At 41.1% G+C, this 17,478-nt stretch overlaps 1 pseudogene; it reads left to right on the top strand.

Annotated features, from left to right (window-relative positions):
- The first annotated feature begins 14,062 nt into the window (after positions 1-14,062).
- On the top strand, positions 14,063-14,718 carry LOC101389537 (tripartite motif-containing protein 75 pseudogene; annotated as a pseudogene).
- The last annotated feature ends 2,760 nt before the right edge of the window (positions 14,719-17,478 follow it).

The following is a 17,478-nucleotide window of genomic DNA, read 5'->3' as shown; positions in this document are numbered from 1 at the left end:
CTGAACCTTGAAATTGGATTATGAGGCCAGGGGGGATGTGTGAGATCTGAAAGAAGAGGAAGACGTAAGGAAGGAGATTGATGGCAGGGCCAGAGCTTTGCTGGACTCCAGACCAGCTTTATTCAAATACCTTTGGGTCAATTATATCTCAATTTAATAAAAGAGAATGTTAGTGCAAGCTGCTTTGAGAACAGGGTTCTATCAGTGAATGGAAGTTACACCCATTTGGTAATGCACAGAGAGAAGTGTTTAAGAACAACTGAAATTAAGATATTCCTCACTGCCCCCCCCCAAATGCCCTGGGGCTACAGGGAGGTCAACCTAGAGAAAGTGGAGGAAGAACTGGGGTTGAAGGGAGCCTAGAGTGAGCTTGGTGCCAGGTAAAGGGACAGACCATGAGGGGTCTTACGGGCTCCGTGAAGGATTTGGGGATGTCTGGGCGCGTTCTAAATCCCGCACCTCTGTAAGCAGAGGCACAAATGGTGGGGCCTTTGGTGGACACTCATGGCCAGGTCACACGGTCAACAAGTTTTTGATAAATTTGGTGCAAAATGTATTTGGCAAAACCTCACCTGACATGAAGCTTTTTATAGTCTTAACTATCCCATTTGGTTTGAATATACATGAATTCTGCTTCATAAACATGACTGTGTTTGATTAGGAAGTGTTTCCCCAGCCCCTTCTGGGAATGTTAACATAATACATGATCTATGTACCATAGTTATTTTCTAAAATATGAAATTCTGAATATCGTAGTCCAGTGGTCTAGGAGAAGAGAGAATAGCTGGGACCCTAGTGAAGGATGAGTGGACAGTGGGAAGTTACCTGCTTTTTCCAATCTCCAGTATATTGTTCGTATCTTTCTATATCCATACATTTGGTGCTACCATCTTTCTTTAAAATTTGCTTGATATTCTCTTAAGTAGAATGTGTGTAAGATGAATGTAACGTAGTTTATTCAGCTAATAACTGACAGTAGATATTTCCAATGTTTCCACTTTTTTGACGTTCAAACCAGTGCTGAAGAGAACATCTTTGTATATATCTTTGAATATCTGTTCAAGTTATATGCATGTGAAAAACAAAATTCAACTGAGTAAATTTTAAAGATCTTATTGGCTTTACTCAACGATTCACGAATCTGGCAGCACCCAATCTAGCAGAGAGAAAGGAGCTCCAAGGAGCTGTACAAATGAAAGAATTTTATAGGCGGAAGGGAGCAGGAACAAGGAAGTTATACATGTCAGAAAAGTGTGTTGGTTATTGCAAGGTCACTTTCCTTTAGGGGAGGGCAGGGGTCTATCAGGCAGATTACCTAACTAGTGCTGATCAGGAGATTCCTCATTGGTTTAAGATTCCATTTCTAGGAGAGCTAAAACTGTAATTTAAGTCTTGGTTTGGTGACAAGGGGCTTACCTTAAGTGACTCCATTTTGGGCTAGTTTTCTTGTTTTTAACATGTGTTTTTTTAGAATTAGTATTAGTGGAATTACAAGGGCAAAGCAAAGATTTTTCAATTTTTGATGGATATTTCAATGTTGCTTTCTAAAAACAAGGTTTCAACTTCACTTGTCTACAGTGCTGGAATATCTACCTCCCAAAAACAAAACAGGGTATTATCAATATTTTCAATCTTACCAATACAATAAGTGTAGTAAAAGGGGCAAATTGATTTTTCAATTTGTAATTCTTAGATTAATAAGTTTTGCATTTTCCTGTATCTGTTTCTTCTATGCATCTTTTTCTACACTGGGAGTTCAGTTTTTCTCTGTTTTACTTTCTTACCTTGTAGGTATTCTTTGTTTAGAGATAATGACATTTTATTAGTAAATACTGAAAATATTTGTCCTGGTTTTGTTTATATTCAATTTGTCTGTTTTAAATGTTATTTATCGGGCCGGCCCCGTGGCTTAGCGGTTAAGCATGCGTGCTCCGCTACTGGCGGCCCGTGTTCGGATCCCGGGCGCTCACCAACGCACCGCTTCTCCAGCCATGCTGAGGCCGCATCCCACATACAGCAACTAGAAGGATGTGCAGCTATGACATACAACTATCTACTGGGGCTTCGGGGATCAAAAAAAGGAGGAGCATTGGCAATAGATGTTAGCTCAGAGCCGGTCTTCCTCAGCAAAAAGAGGAGGATTAGCACGGATGTTAGCTCAGGGCTGATCTCCCTCACAATAAATAAATAAATAAATAAATAAATAAATAAATAAAGTCATTTATCTCCTGGATCTCATTTCACAGATAGACAGGCATTTCGGCCACATTCAGCCGTTGAAGGGGAGCAAAATACACCACCCCAAAATATGCCTCTTTGACAAGGATTATTTGGGGCTGATTATTTTTGAAAGGCTGCAGATGCAGGAGAATTTCTGAAAACAGTAGAATATGCCCTTTTGTAAGGGAAATTTACATTTATAAGAGAAATCTCCATTTGTAAGGGTGTCTTCCTCTCTGCAAGAGAAAGAGGAGGATGTCTAAATTTCTAGAAACTCTTATTAATGGATAAGAAAGGGACTTAAATCTACATAACAACCTTACCCTTGTTTACTCTGCTTTGCCTGATAACCTCCCATAACTGCCCCCACAACATCTTCTTTTGTCTTTAGCTGAAGATGGTATTTAAGGTGGTGGTTTGGGCCATTTCAAGGAGTTACTCAGCTTTCCTGGGTATCTCCCATGTATACAGGAGGTATACATGTTATAAAACTTTTATTTTTCTCTTGTTGATCTCATTTTATTACAGGGGAGACTCAGCCAAGAACGTAGGAAGGTAGAAGGAAATTATATTTCCTCCCCTATACTGTAGAGGAGCAAGAATCAAAAAAGCAAAGCAAACTTAGTAAATGTGAATTTTGAGCCATCAGAAATATTATGTTTCGGCGGCGGCCCGGTGGCACAGCATTTGGGTGCACCCGCTCCGCTTCACTGGCCCGGGGTTTGCGGGGTTCAGATTCCGGGCACGCACTGACACACTGCTTGTCAAGCCATGCTGTGGCGGCGTCCCATATAAAGTAGAGGAAGATGGGCACAGATGTTAGCCTAGGGCCAGTCTTCCTCAGCAAAAAAGAGGTGGATTGGCATCAGATGTTAGCTCAGGGCTCATCTTCCTCACAAAAAAAAAAAAGAAATACTATGTTTCAAGCTGATACAGGCTCAAGACAAGGTTGACATGAGGGAAGCCATTGTAGAAAAGAAACCTTATTGTAACTTTGAATGACCTCTGACAAACTAACCCAGCTGGATATGCACCCTCCAGGAGATCTAACTGCTATGTAGATTTTACGACCCCTGCCTGTGAATATACCTCCCAGCTGCGATAAGATGATAACTTTGTTCTTTTGAGTTCCTTAGGAATGTGATGACCCCCAAACAGAGAATCTATGCTGATAGCCATCATCAATGAAAACTGAAAGATCTGATGTGTTGAATCCCAGTCTGTCACACCAGAAGGTCAACATTCCTAACCCTCTCCTGTATAACCCACCGGCCTATATAACTGCTGTAAGATTTTGTGCCCCTTTAAGATGGTTTTTTTCAGACATTAGTCAGCCATCTTCCCTCTTGCTAGCAAGCTGGAATAAAAAAAAAGTCCTTTTCTCCTACCACCTTGCCTCTTGACTATTGGCATGTCTTGTTGCGGCGAGCAGAAGGCCAATTTGGCACCCAGATGGGACGTTAAGTACCCCAGATGGGACGTTAAGTCCTGCTCGTGGCCAGCCGACCTCGGACAGGCAACCTGTTGGGTAAGTCCCTAGCGGCCGCTGAGGCTCTCTGTGTCGGGGAACTGCCCTACCTGCTTTCCCGTACCCACGTCGGCTGCCTCCTAACGCTGATTGTGGTAGGAAGAGAAACGGCTACATATGGTGAGTCGGCAGGATCAATCTGTAATAGGGTAAGTCACCTTGAGGACGCTCATGAACTTCCTTCCCCTCCATCTGGGGTCCTTCCGTTTATGGCAGAGCCATTTGTGGTCCAATAGGACCGTCTGGGCGTGCACTCGGAGTGGGAACAGTTGTAGGAACAGTTGTAGGATTTTATACCCTAAATCTGGGAACTAGTTCGCTGGTTGTCTGTTTTTTTCTGTGTCTGTGTCTGTGTCTTTGTCAGTAAATAGCTTAAAATTGGCTGTTTGGGGACTGAGTGTCTCGGTGATCATAACAAACTCTTTAGAAATTACCTTGTTTGTTACAGCCACCTTGGGAAAAGTGCCCGTAAATGGAGATAACTGTAAACAGCTGGCAAGATAACCCAGGATATTTAAAGTTACAGTGGCCACTTTGGGCTCCTTTTGAGCTTTCGAATGGAGAAAGAAATCTTTATTTATTTATTCCCCCAAAGCCCCAGTAGATAGTTGTATGTCATAGCTGCACATCCTTCTAGTTGCTGTATGTGGGACATGGCCTCAGCATGGCCAGAGAAGCGGTGCGTCAGTGCGCGCCTGGATCCAAACCCGGGCCGCCAGCAGTGGAGCGCGTGCACCCAACCGCTAAGCCACGGGGCCGGCCCAGAAAGAAACCTTTAAAGAGTCAAGGCCCCACCCCTGGGAGCTCCCCTCTGGTTTCCAGGCCTGATCACCCCAGAGACCCCAAGAGAGGTGCCTTCTCTTGATGGTTCTGGTTTCTGGTTTCCGTTAATCTGTTTGGGCACCTGGAGTTATTTCATGTTGGTCCATGGGTCAGTCCTTTGATTGACAAGGCTGCGGCTTCTGGTTTCAGAGAGTCCAAGCTCCACCCCTGGGAGCTCTCCTCTGGCTTTGGGGCACCTGGAGTGATTCCAGGTTGGCCTTGGGTCTTTGACTGAAATCTGGAACCCTGTTTTGCCTCCTGTCAAGAATGCTTTGAGTATATTAGGTGCCTACTGAGTCAGTTATGGGGACAAGAGATCTGTAATTTATTCTGTAAACTGTCCTGCTGGGGTTGTGTGCCCTGGCACAGGAACTGTTATTTGTGTGACCCTTATCTTGATAACTCTTGGGAAGAAGCCATGAGGGTGAGGCCTGATCGCCTCTTTCCCTTCTTTTTCTGTTTTGTTCGTCACCTCCTGTGTTGTCACCAAGTCAAGATTAAGTTCAGGCTGGACCTGAGCAGAACCTGGACCTTCTGTAAAATTGAAAACTTGAAAAACTTTCTGCCAAGGACCTAACTCTCAACCCCGGCACTGAGAGCCCTGGCCCCCAGCCCGCTCCAGGCTTTTGCCTCTTGCCTCCCTGGCTTGCCTTATGCTGGTTCAGGGACTAAGTGTCTGGGCTGAGTGGGACTTGACTAAATTTTCTAGCTATATTGACGCCCGCAGTTGGGCTCTGCACCCTTCTCCCGGCTGCTGTCCATGGGACACCGGTTTTACCTCCATGGGCAATGCCCCAAGCATCCCCGGAGACTCACCCCTCAGGTGCATTTTAACTAATTGGAAACACTTTCTATCGGATGGGTTATGCTCCAGAAACTCCATCTTGGAGAAAACTTGAGTGGTTTCTCTGTGCCTTTGTGATATAGTTGGACAGGTAGATCAAGCTATAATGTCATTTGAGTTACAACACAATTTCTGAGAAATTAAGAGCAATTGTCCTTAAAAAAAATCCTTCTAAGACTAGAAAAGCAGCTCTAGAGGCAGTTCAAATTCCACCCAGTTCCTTTATCTCAACAAGGATTATCCCCTTGTCTCTCTGGCAAGTGTTATCTAGCTCATCACCAATTCCTAAGACTGAAGGGAAAAAAAAGAGTAAAAAGGCCAAAAACGGCCATAAGAGCACCCTGGGCAAAAATCTAGCATCTTGAGTGTCTTCTCCACAAATACTAGTAAAAGACTTAAAACAAAAATTTGGATTCGTAACTAGGAAGCTTTGTATTTCTGTACCTGATTCATGTCAGTAATTTTAAAACCATAGCTGTGGAAACTCAGTGTACATGTGTCTATATGTATGTTACATATGTGTGATATTTTACCTCTGGATGGTACAGTCAAAATTAAGAGCTCTGTTTAATTGGCTTAACGTAAGCACTTACATAAATTCTAAATGTAATAGAGATTAACCCAAATGTCTTTCAAGTTAACATGATATAAATTAGTCTTTGGTAAATGAAAGCTGGTTTAAGTTTGTTGATTTGATGGACAATTGTTGGTAACAAATGATTTAGATGGATGAAAATAAGTAAGAGTTTTTGGGTACAATAATTATGTTTTATGATCTGTATACTTGAAAAAAACAGCTTCTGAATTCCTTTGGGTAACAAAACTTTAGAGTTTTTGATAAAAGTTCATTGAGTATCTGGGTCATTTTCAAATAAGATAAAATACTGAAACATTATTGCTAAACATATCTAAGTTTATCTACTTTTGGCTTATTACAGGAAAACTGAAAGGTGTTTTGGGTCTATTAGTAAACATGTCTTGTGTTTTATTAAAAGATTGTACTATAAAGTAACGTTTCCAGGAATTATGAAAAGTGTTTGCCAATAATTTGACAAGAGATAAATTTGCCAAGCCACATAATGCTAATATAAAAGAAAGTTTATAACTGCTTACTTAGTTTTTACTTAAAAGTCAAAGTCTATAAGTGTTAAAAAGATTCTAATTAATACGTATGATTAAATTTACTAAAAACTAGTAAGAAAAACAGCTCTGTATACAAGAAAAGTAAGATGTATATTTTCCATAAAAAAGGTACAAAGAATGGAAATGTTTTGTTTGGTTGGTTAAGAAAGATAAATTTGTCCCAAAGTACTAGAAGGGAAGAAAGGAAGCCATGGGACAAATTCTGAATGTGAAAAAAAGTTATAGAAGGTTTGTGGAAGAGAAATTCTGGAAAATGAGTTTTATGCATGGTCAAGTTGGCTGGGATTAAAGTAAATCCAACTGAGTAAATGAGTTTTAATATCAAAAGTAAGCTGGTACAAAATTAAAATTTGGTCTTCTTTCTCTTAAAAGGATAATTTTCTTGAACTTGATAAAGAGGTTATAAAAGATTTTTCTTTACATTTGAGTTAGTGTACCTAAAAGACAGAAAAAACTGTTAAAATAATTTCCTATGTTCAAAAGACTGAGGTCTCTCTGTTAAGGTTTTTTGGACTGTTAATGCTTTGTTTGCCCTTGACTGTTTATATTTTTGACAAGCTCCCCAAAATTCATATATTAAATAAAGTCTTTTTTTTAATTTTTTCTTTGAGAATTTTCAAAGGGCCCTGGGAGTTCTCAAAGAAGTTTGCTCTCTTCCTATAAAGAGGAAGATACTAAACTTATTAGGCTTATTTGGTATGTTAAATTATATGGGAAGCATTGTCAAATAAGCGCTTAGGTGATATTATGTGGGTGAATGTTATTGATATAGGGGTTTTGAAACTGTATAACATTACTGAAATTCTGATCTGTCCTGGTTATCAGTCTGGTTCTGGTTATTATTTTAAAGTATTGTATGTCACAAAATTAACCAAATTTCTTTGTCAATTGCCATTTTGGGGTCTTGTTGGTTACAGACAGTTATTTCTTTGCTCTGATGCTTTTGCAAAATATGTTTCATCTTCAGAGAAATTCATGGAAAGGACTCTAACATGTACTATAGAATACAGGTTTCTGACAATTCTGACAAACTTTCAGATTATAAAACTGAACTTGGTAAGAAATTATAGAACTCTGATGGAGAGACTGGTGACTTCATGAAACTGCTAACAGAAGATTAAGATCAAGAATCAGTTACACTGGACTGAATGAACTGACAGGGATGATTATAATTTTTATGACTTTTGTTTGAAATATTGCTGATTTTTTTTAATGTTTTGTTTTTTTTAGATTTAAGGAAAACTTTTTCTCTTTTCTTCTGAGATAGCTATGACTTATGGCAATTTGGTAAATTATACCCTTGTAAGCAGAATTGAAACATTTATCTTTTTCTCCCTTCTTGATCCCTCCAGGATTTGGAAACTCTTAGTAAGTCAATATTCTTATTTCATGGTAATATAGTTATTTGCATAAGTTCAATAACAATCTGTTCTCCTTATAATAGGACACAATTGGAAACATTGGTTACATTACCAAGGCTGTGACTGGAAAATCATATTTGTGATATAGCCATACAGCTTTTGAGGTATGAAGATTGGACTTTATGGAATAAAGCCATATGGAAATATTGGCCTGGTACCTTACGTTCCAAGCAGCACTTACTGGATAAGTAAGGAATGTCACTTATCTGGCAGGTACAAGGAACGTCAAAATATTTTGGGAGAACCTCAAGAAGAGAGGAATTCACCCGAATCTGTAGGTATCGCAGGCAAAGTCTGATGACAAAGTCCTTGGCTTGGCTTTCCTGGCCTCGAGAGGCCTTTCAAGTTCAATCTGAGATTCCTTATAAAAAGTTCCAGCAAAGCAGATTTAAAAGAGCCTATATAATCAATGGCTATTCTTGCTGTACTTATGTAAATAACTGGGCCAAATTTATTGAAACTAGACTTATTTTGCAAGCCAGTTAGTCTTAATTTGGCTATCTTTGATAAAAATGAGGGTGATTTTAGAGAAAAAAATTATTTCAGGGGCCGGCCCGGTGGCGCAAGCGGTTAAGTGCGCGCGCTCCGCTGTGGCAGCCCGGGGTTCACCGGTTCGGATCCCGGGCACGCACCAACGCACCGCTTGTCAGGCCATGCTGTGGCGGCGTCCCATATAAAGTAGAGGAAGATGGGCACGGATGTTAGCCCAGGGCCAGTCTTCCTCAGCAAAAAAAAAAAAAAAAAAAAGAGGAGGATTGGCATTGGATGTTAGCCCAGGGCTGGTCCTCCTCACAAAAAAAAAAAAAAATTATTTCAATAAAACTGTAATACACATTTGTGGATGTTCTGATAATTGTCTTTGAGGTTTCTGTTTTATATCTGTTGACTGGACTGGATCCTGAATTCTTCTAGTCTCCTGAAATATCTGGCTACAAATCTCCAAACTAATGTTTTCAATTTTTTTCTGTCATTTTCATTTGGAATCACTGAGAACCGAACTTGCCCTTTTTCCTGAAGCCTTGCAAACTGAAGCTAGTGGACTTGATATAAACTTAAGAGAGATTCATGTCTGTTACTGTGTAAGCCACTCAGAGAGGTACCTGAATACCCGATGACATCATTAGAGACATTTCAAACTGCAAAAGACGCTTTGACTCTGTCATGACATCTAGAAATCTTTTTGACTGGCTGCCCCCTGGACTCAGAAACTGGTTTATAATTTGCTCCCACCATTAACTTTGTTTTTCTTTTTGTCTTATTAATTACCTGGTTATTTGCTTCCACAATATAGGCCTAACTTTAGGAGCCCACTTGCATCACCATCTTACTAAGAGATTGATTCAGTAAGATGGAAGAACAGGACATCCCTCAAGGTTGAGGGATTAAACAGCAAAGGGGGAATTGATACAGGCTCAAGACAAGGTTGACATGAGGGAAGCCATTGTAGAAAAGAAACCCTATTGTAACTTTGAATGACCTCTGACAAACTAACCCAGCTGGATATGCACCCTCCAGGAGATCTAACTGCTCTGTAGATTTTATGACCCCTGCTTGTGCATGTACCTCCCAGCTGCGATAAGATAGCTTTATTCTTTTGAGTTCCTTAGGAATGTGATGACCCCTGAACAGAGAATCTAGGCTAATAGCCATCATCAGTGAAAACTGAAAGATCTGGTGTGTCGAATCCCAGTCTGTAACACCAGAAGGTCAACATTCCTAATCCCCTCCCCTATAACCCACCGGCTGATATAACTGCTGTAAGATTTTGTGCCCCTTTAAGATGGTTTTTTTCAGGGCCGGCCTGGTGGCTTAGCGGTTAAGTGCGCGCACTCCACTGCTGGCGGCCTGGGTTCGGATCCCGGACGCGCACCGACGCACCGCTTCTCCAGCCATGCTGAGGCCATGTCCCACATACAGCAACTAGAAGGATGTGCAACTGTGACATACAACTATCTACTGGGGCTTTGGGGGAAAAAATAAATAAATAAATAAAATTATTTAAAAAAAAAAAAGATGTTTTTTTTCAGACATTAGTCAGCCGTCTTCCCTTTCAGCTGTCTTCCCTCTTGCTAGCAAGCTGTAATAAAAAAAAAAGTTCTTGGGCCGGCCCCATGGCTTGGCGGTTAAGTGCGCGCACTCTGCTGCTGGTGGCCCAGGTTCGGATCCAGGGCGCGCACCAAGGCACCACTTCTCCAGCCATCCTGAGGCCAAGTCCCACATATAGCAACTAGAAGGGTGTGCAACTATGACATACAACTATCTACTGGGCTTTGGGGGGAAAAAAATAAATAAATAAAATCTTTATTAAAAAAAAAAAAGTTCTTTTCTCCTACCACCTTGCCTCTTGACTATTGGCATGTCTTGCAGCGAACAGAAAGCCCCACATTGGGTAGTAACAAAGCCTCAAAATTGATGGGGGTTTCCTTAAGTTCTTCTATATTCTCATAAGACAGATGTTTATAGTGATATGATTATTTTCATTTACCTGATTCTAAGAGGTTGGGATTGTAGGGGAGGAAAAAATTTCCTTTTTACCTTTCTAGATTCTGTGGCTGGTCTAAGAATTAAATGACATAGAATAGATTAACAGGAGGAAAAAAACATTTTAATTACATATTTACACACAGGAATTTCACAAAGATATGAGACTCAAAAGTCAACCAGAGAATTGAGACCTCTATACCATCCTGAGTTAAGGAAAGAGAGAGGGTCTGAGGCTTCTGGGTTGGGGAAGGCAATTCACAGGAAGGTGAGAGGAGGAAGTGTTTGGTAAACAAAGGTTGCCCTGTTGAGCAGATAAATCTCTTAGGTGAGAAAGTGATCTCTGGGAATAGCTCTCTTCCTGCTACAGGCCCCCTTTCTAATGTAAATTTCCTTTATAATTGCAGATTTCCCCCACAAATGAAGACATTTATACTTTTCTTTTTTTAGGCAGTTATGGGGGAGGTAAAGAGCTTTTCCTGAGTCTGTTGAATGTTCATTGCCTTCAGCTCAAAATAATCTGCATGCCAAAATGGCATATTTGGGGGTAACACATTCTTTATTTTTTTTTAATATGATTGTGGTGTAGGGAAAGACTTTTTTTTTTTTGGTGAAGAAGCTTGGCCATGAGCTAACATCCGTTGCCAATCTTCCTCTTTTTGCTGAGGAAGATTAGCCCTGAGCTACCATCTGTGTCCATCTTCCTCTATTTTTCATATGTGGGACACCACCACAGCATGGCTTGATGAGCGGTGCATACATAGGTCTACATCCAGGATCCGAACCTGCAAACCCCAGGCCGCCAAAGCAGAGCATGCGAACTTAACCACTATGCCACTGGGCAGGCCCAAGACTTTTTTTTTGATTGAGGTCATATTGGTTTATAACATTGTATAATTTCAGATGTACATTATTATATATCAGTTTCTGTATAGACTACATCATGCTCACCACCAATAGTCTAGTTTTTATCCATCACCATACATATGTGCCCCTTTACCCCTTTCACCCACCCCACCACCCCCTTCCCCTCTGGTAACCACTAATCTGTTCTCTTTATCTGTGTTTATCTTCCACATGAGTGAAATCATATGGTGTTCGTCTTTGTCTGGCTTATTTTGCTTAACATCATACATTCAAGGTCCATCCATATTGTTGCAGATGGCACAATTTTATCTTTTTTTTATGGCTGAGTAGTATTCCATTGTATATATATACCACATCTTTATCCATTCATCCATTGATGGGGATTTGGGTTGTTTCCACTTCTTGGCTATTGTGAATAATGCTGCAATGAACATAGGGGTACATAGATCTCTTTGTATTGTTGATTTCATGGTCTTTGGATAAATACCCAGTAGTGGGATAGCTGGACCATATGGTATTTCTATTTCTAATTTTTTGAGAAATCTCCATACTCTTTTCTATAGTGGATGCACCAGTTTGCATTCCCACCAGAAGTGTATGAGGGTTCCCTTTTCTCCACATCCTCTCCAACACTTCTTTTTTCTTGTCTTCTTAATTATAGCCATTCTAACAGGTGTAAAGTGATCTCTCATAGTTTTGATTTGCATTTATATTAATAATTAATATAATTAGTAATAATAGGTAATAATTAATGATGTTGAACATCTTTTCATGTGCCTGTTAGCCATCTATATACCTTCTTTGGAAAAATGTCCATTTGGATCCTTTGCCCATTTTTTAGTTGGGTTGTTTGTTTTTTTGTAGTTGAGTTGTATGAGTTCTTTATATAATTTGGAAATTAACCCCTTGTCGGATATATGATTTGCAAATATTTTCTCCCAGTTGGTGGGTTGTCTTTTTGTGTTGTTCATGGTTTCCTTTGCCTTGCAGAAGATTTTTAGTCTGATGTAGTCCCATTCGTTTATTTTTTTTTTTGTTTCCCTTGCCAGAGTAGACATAGTATTTGAAAAGATGCTGCTAAGTCTGATGTCCAAGAGTGTACTGACTATATTTTCTTCTAGGAGTTTTATGGTTTCAAGTATCACATTCAATCCTTTAATCCTTTTTGAGTTAATTTTTGCATATGCTGTAGGATAATGGTGTACTTTCATTCTTTTGCATGTGGCTGTCCAGTCTTAATCATTTTTTGAAGAGACTTTCCTTACTCCATTGTATGTTCTTGTCTCCTTTGTCAAGGATTAGCGGTCCACAGATGTGTGGTTTTATTTCTGGGCTTTCAGTTCTGTTTCTTTGATCTGTGTGTCTGTTTTTGTGCCAGTACCATGTTGTTTTGGCTACTATAGCTTTGTAGGATATTTTGAAGTCAGGGATTGTGATGCCTCCAGCTTTGTTTTTTTTCCTCAGGATTTCTTTGGCTGGGGTGACATTTTCTGAACCACTTCAGGACGTAAAATCATATCCCCCAAGTCACACGAATAGTTGACCAAGGTTGTGTTCTAATTTGGGTGTGGTCCATCTATCCGTCCAGAGGCTATGCGCTTCCCACAGCCCCAGTTGGGGTGAATGGGATGTGGGGATTGTGGCACCAGGTGGGTGGGAGTAGACAGGGCACAATAATAAAGGCAAGGGAATGAAAGAGCGGGTTAGGAGAGGATAATCTGTGTTTGACTAGAATGTGGTAGTGGGTAGGACCACCTGAAATAACCCCAAAGTTCTTTTTTTTTTTTTTTAGGGAAGAAATATCTTCTCACCAACCTCAACTAATTATGTGAGGTGATGGTGCTCAGGGCAGGCCACCCCAAGATGCACCACTCTGGTGTGCAGATTATTTCAAGCTGAAGACAGTAAAGACTCAGAAAACTCAGGAAGAACATTTGGGTTTCCCCTCCCAAAATGCCTAAAGAACTTAACATAAAAGATCTGTTTCAAGAAGGAGTTACTATCATGATGGCTATAATATAATGTAAAATAGATGTTACAATAGGAAAGGCACCAAGACCCTCTTATCAAAATTCTGTCTCTTCCTGGCCACATTCTCTGCCTGGCCCTGCTGGAAGTTGCCAGACATTTACATTTATAAGGGAAATCTCCATTTGTAAATGTATCTCCCTCTCTGTGCTGGGAGTGGGGGGGGATGGCCCCATCTCTAAAGACTTATCAATGTGAAAGGTGAGGCCTTAAATCTGCATAATAACCTTATTCTTGTTTACTGTGCTTTTCTGGTAATCTCCTGTAACTGATTCCCCCCACCCCCAGCATCCTCCTTTGTCTTTGTCTGAAGATGGTATTTAAGACGAGAATCTCTGCTGTTGTGTTGAGAAACTCAGTGTCCCTGGTTTCTCCCATGTATACATGTTATTAAACTTGGTATTATTTTCTCCTGCTAACCTGTCTTTTTAATTATTTGGCCAGCCAGAGGAACCTTAAGGGAAAGGGCAGAGGGAGATTCTCCCTCTTCCCCTACAGAGGCAACAAGAGTTCTCCTGACCAAGAAAGCTTCTTAGCTTGGCTTCATTTTCTCTGAGTTTCTAAAGGCTGGAGGAGTGACTGGCCAGCTGACCTGTGACTAGCTGCAGGCCGTGGGAAAGAGCTCCTCTTGGCAGCTGGAAATAAAAGGTCTGAAGACTCACAGGACTTGATGGGCTGCCAGCAAAATGAGGACTGAGATTTGAGGGTGTATCCATTTCTCACTGCAGAGCCCAGCCTCCTGAAGAAACCCCCTTCAGTCCAGTCCTTCATTCACGGCCCAATGGCAGTTGAAACAGCCCTGGCAGGACTCCAGGCAGAAGCCAACTGTCCCATCTGTCTGGATTATCTGAGAGACCCTGGCACCATCGAATGTGGCCACAACTTCTGTCGATCTTGCATCCAACAGTCCTGGGAAGATCTATGGGACATGTTCCCTTGCCCTGTCTGCCGTCACCCATGCCAACAGAGGCACTTCAGGAGCAACATCCAGCTGGGAAGGATGATTGACATCACCAAGCTCCTCCACATCACCAGGAGCAAGAAGAAGAGGCAGGAAGACAGGCGCTTGTGTGAGAAGCACAACCAGCTCCTGACCCTCTTCTGTGAGGAGGACCTAGAGGTGCTGTGTCCCCTGTGCACTCAGCCCCCTGACCACCAGGGCCACCAGGTGAGGCCCCTGGAGGAAGCCGCCTCTCATCACAGGCAGAGACTCAGCAGTTACATCGAGTCCCTGAAGACGCAGGTGGCAGACGTTCAGAAATTAATAAGCATTCAAAGCAAAAAACCCTTAGAACTGAGACAGAAGATGGAAAACCCAAGGCAGGAATTAGTCTCTGAATTTGAGCACCTGAAGCAGTTCTTAGACCATGATCAAGAGGCAGTTCTCTCAAGGTTAGCTAAGAGAAGGACACTCAACAGAAACTCAGTGCAAACATAACCCCATTTTCAGACTACATTTCGACCCTCAAAGGTCTACTAAGTAAGGCAGTAGAGAACAGTGTGCTGTCTGAAGTGGAATTGCTCTCACAAATTAAGAATTTCCACCAGAAGTCTGAGGATGAGATGAGCCCATCAATCTTTTCCATTCAGTTAAGGAGAGAAGGCTGCAGTTTCCCCCTCCAGCATTCTGCTTTGCAGAAAATTATACAGAAATTTAGAGTAGATATAATTCTAGACCCTGAGACAGCACACCCTCACCTGATGGTCTCTGAGGATAAAAAAAAAGTGTGAGATTTACAAAGAGAAAACAAAACGTTCCTGATTTTCCAAAAAGATTTACAGTCAACGCAGTTGTGCTGAGTTTTCCATATCTTCATTCTGGCAGGCATTTCTGGGAGATAGAAGTGGGAGACCAGTCTGAATGGGCTATCAGGGTTTGCAAAGACTCTCTTCCCACGAAGGCGAGGAGACCTCCATCAGTCCGGCAGGGATGCTGGAGGATTCGACTGCAAGGAGATAGCTATGATGCACCAGGAGCTGTTCCAACCCCTCTACTGTTAGAAGTGAAACCCAGAAGCATTGGTGTTTTCCTAGACTACGAGCTGGATGAGATCTCATTTTATAACATGACTGAGAAATCTCATATCTATACCATCACTGACAATTTTACTAGACCTCTGAGGCCTTATTTCCACGTAGAACCTGATTCAAAACCTCTCAGAATCTGTACAGGAACAGATTGTGAATGGAAACTCCCTGACAGGCTAGATCACTTTAATAGTTTTGGTTTTTGTGTTTTTTTTGTGAGGAGATCAACCCTGTGCTAACATCTGCCAATCCTCCTCCTTTTTTTGCTGAGGAAGACTGGCCCTGAGCTGACATCCGTGCCCATCTTCCTCCACTTTATATGGGACGCCGCCACAGCACGGCTTGCCAAGCAGTGCATTGGTGAGCGCCCGGATCCAAACGGGCGAACCCTGGGCCGCCACAGCGGAGCGCACGCACTTAACTGCCATGCGCCACTGGGCCAGCCCCTATAGTTTTGGTTTTTTTAATAATGGAAGGTGGGTAAGCTGTTATATTAAAACACCAGTCAATCTAATCATCCCAATTTTTTACTCCTCATGAAGAAAGTTTCAACAACTATCCAGAAAACAGTGCTAGTAATGCCTCTCTCCAGGACTGTTGCAGGGGTTTGCTGGATATGAGGCTGACTGTTTAAGATCGTCAGAAAGTGCGGATGGAGTTTGCAAGGGATTAAACCAAAAGAGAAGCAGTCAATGTGGGGTCATCTCTATAAAGGTTGGATTGTGCTATTCCTGCCACATCCAAGCTGTCTACACCCAGGGAGCAGATTGTAACCTTAGTTTTACCAAACGGCACAATTGAAAGAGGTGGGGTGGGCGTCATAGAGCAAGCCTTTAACACATCAGGATTTGACATTTTTTCCATTATCTCTTACAGGTGGCACACACCACATCAGCTTTCTTAGAAACTCTATACATAATTTTCATTTCATCCTAAATTCTTTGCTATTATGCATTGTATTTTACAGCATGGTGACTTATTATAACCTTGTGGAGCATTGTAAAGTTTTATTAATAACAGACATTACAGTTAGATACCATGTCAGAGAATAAAAGATGAGTCACTGGGTAATAAAAAATATGCAAGCATGATGGTGTACCTATTTTTATTCAGAATTTTCTTACAAATATAGCTAACATTTATTGACCCCTACCTATATCCCAGGAGTGGCAGTATTTCAAAAGAACTCTGAACGGTAGGCACTAGGCCATTACAAAAGATGTCCATAGTACATGTTTAAACTCTGGGACACTACACTAACTTCACCAGAAGGACCTAGGTCCTGCTCATTTTCCATGGTAGACTTAAACTCATTTGCAAAATGTAGATAATCCTTATTTTGCAAGAAAGTTATGAAGATGAAATTACATATGGATGTGTGCATGCAGCAAAGTTAACTTTCATATCTTTCCCTATTTTGAACAAAACTATATACCTTAGCCTTTTTTCCCTCTTGACATGATGCTGATGTTATTTCCCCTTGTTTTTCTCTCCCATGAAAAATCTTGATATTTTTTAGGAAAATAGATATAGTCAATGTGTGGATCTTTTTTTGGAGCCTGATTTGAACAACTGAAAAAGACATTTCTGACTCGGTAAGGGCAATGTGAGTACGGTGGGCATTAGGTGATGTCAGGGACCTGTTCATTTTGTTAGATGTGATAACATGAGGATTCAGGAAATGCCCTGATTCCTACAAAGTCATAGTAAGACATATAAGGGGGAAGTTGTGTTTTTATGATTTTCATTATAGAACTCCAACAAAAAAGAGGGGGGAAGGAAGGGAATAAATGAAGCCAGGTGTGACAAAATATTGATAACTATTGAATCTTGGTGATGGTGCATAGACATTTACTTTATGTACTATTCTTTGTACCTGAAATAAAAAGAACAAGCAAAAGTGTTTCTCTTTATCTTTGTGCCCTGAGGGGGAGGTTTCCGAATGGACTCTGCCACCTACACCTTGAATGGGCACATTTATAGTTGAATGAGCATATTTATCTTTCCTGTCTTGTCAAAATAGGTTTATAGTGTTGATTTTGGGCTAGTTGCAAATTTCTTGAGGTTTGAGAAACTAGCTATTATTGAACTACAGA

Source organism: Ceratotherium simum, chromosome 12 (genome assembly GCF_057802395.1).
Source record: "Ceratotherium simum simum isolate JZ-2026a chromosome 12, ASM5780239v1, whole genome shotgun sequence".
Taxonomy (NCBI): domain Eukaryota; kingdom Metazoa; phylum Chordata; class Mammalia; order Perissodactyla; family Rhinocerotidae; genus Ceratotherium; species Ceratotherium simum.
The sequence above is the reverse complement of the archived record's forward strand: the minus strand, read 5'-3'. Positions and strand labels throughout refer to the sequence as shown.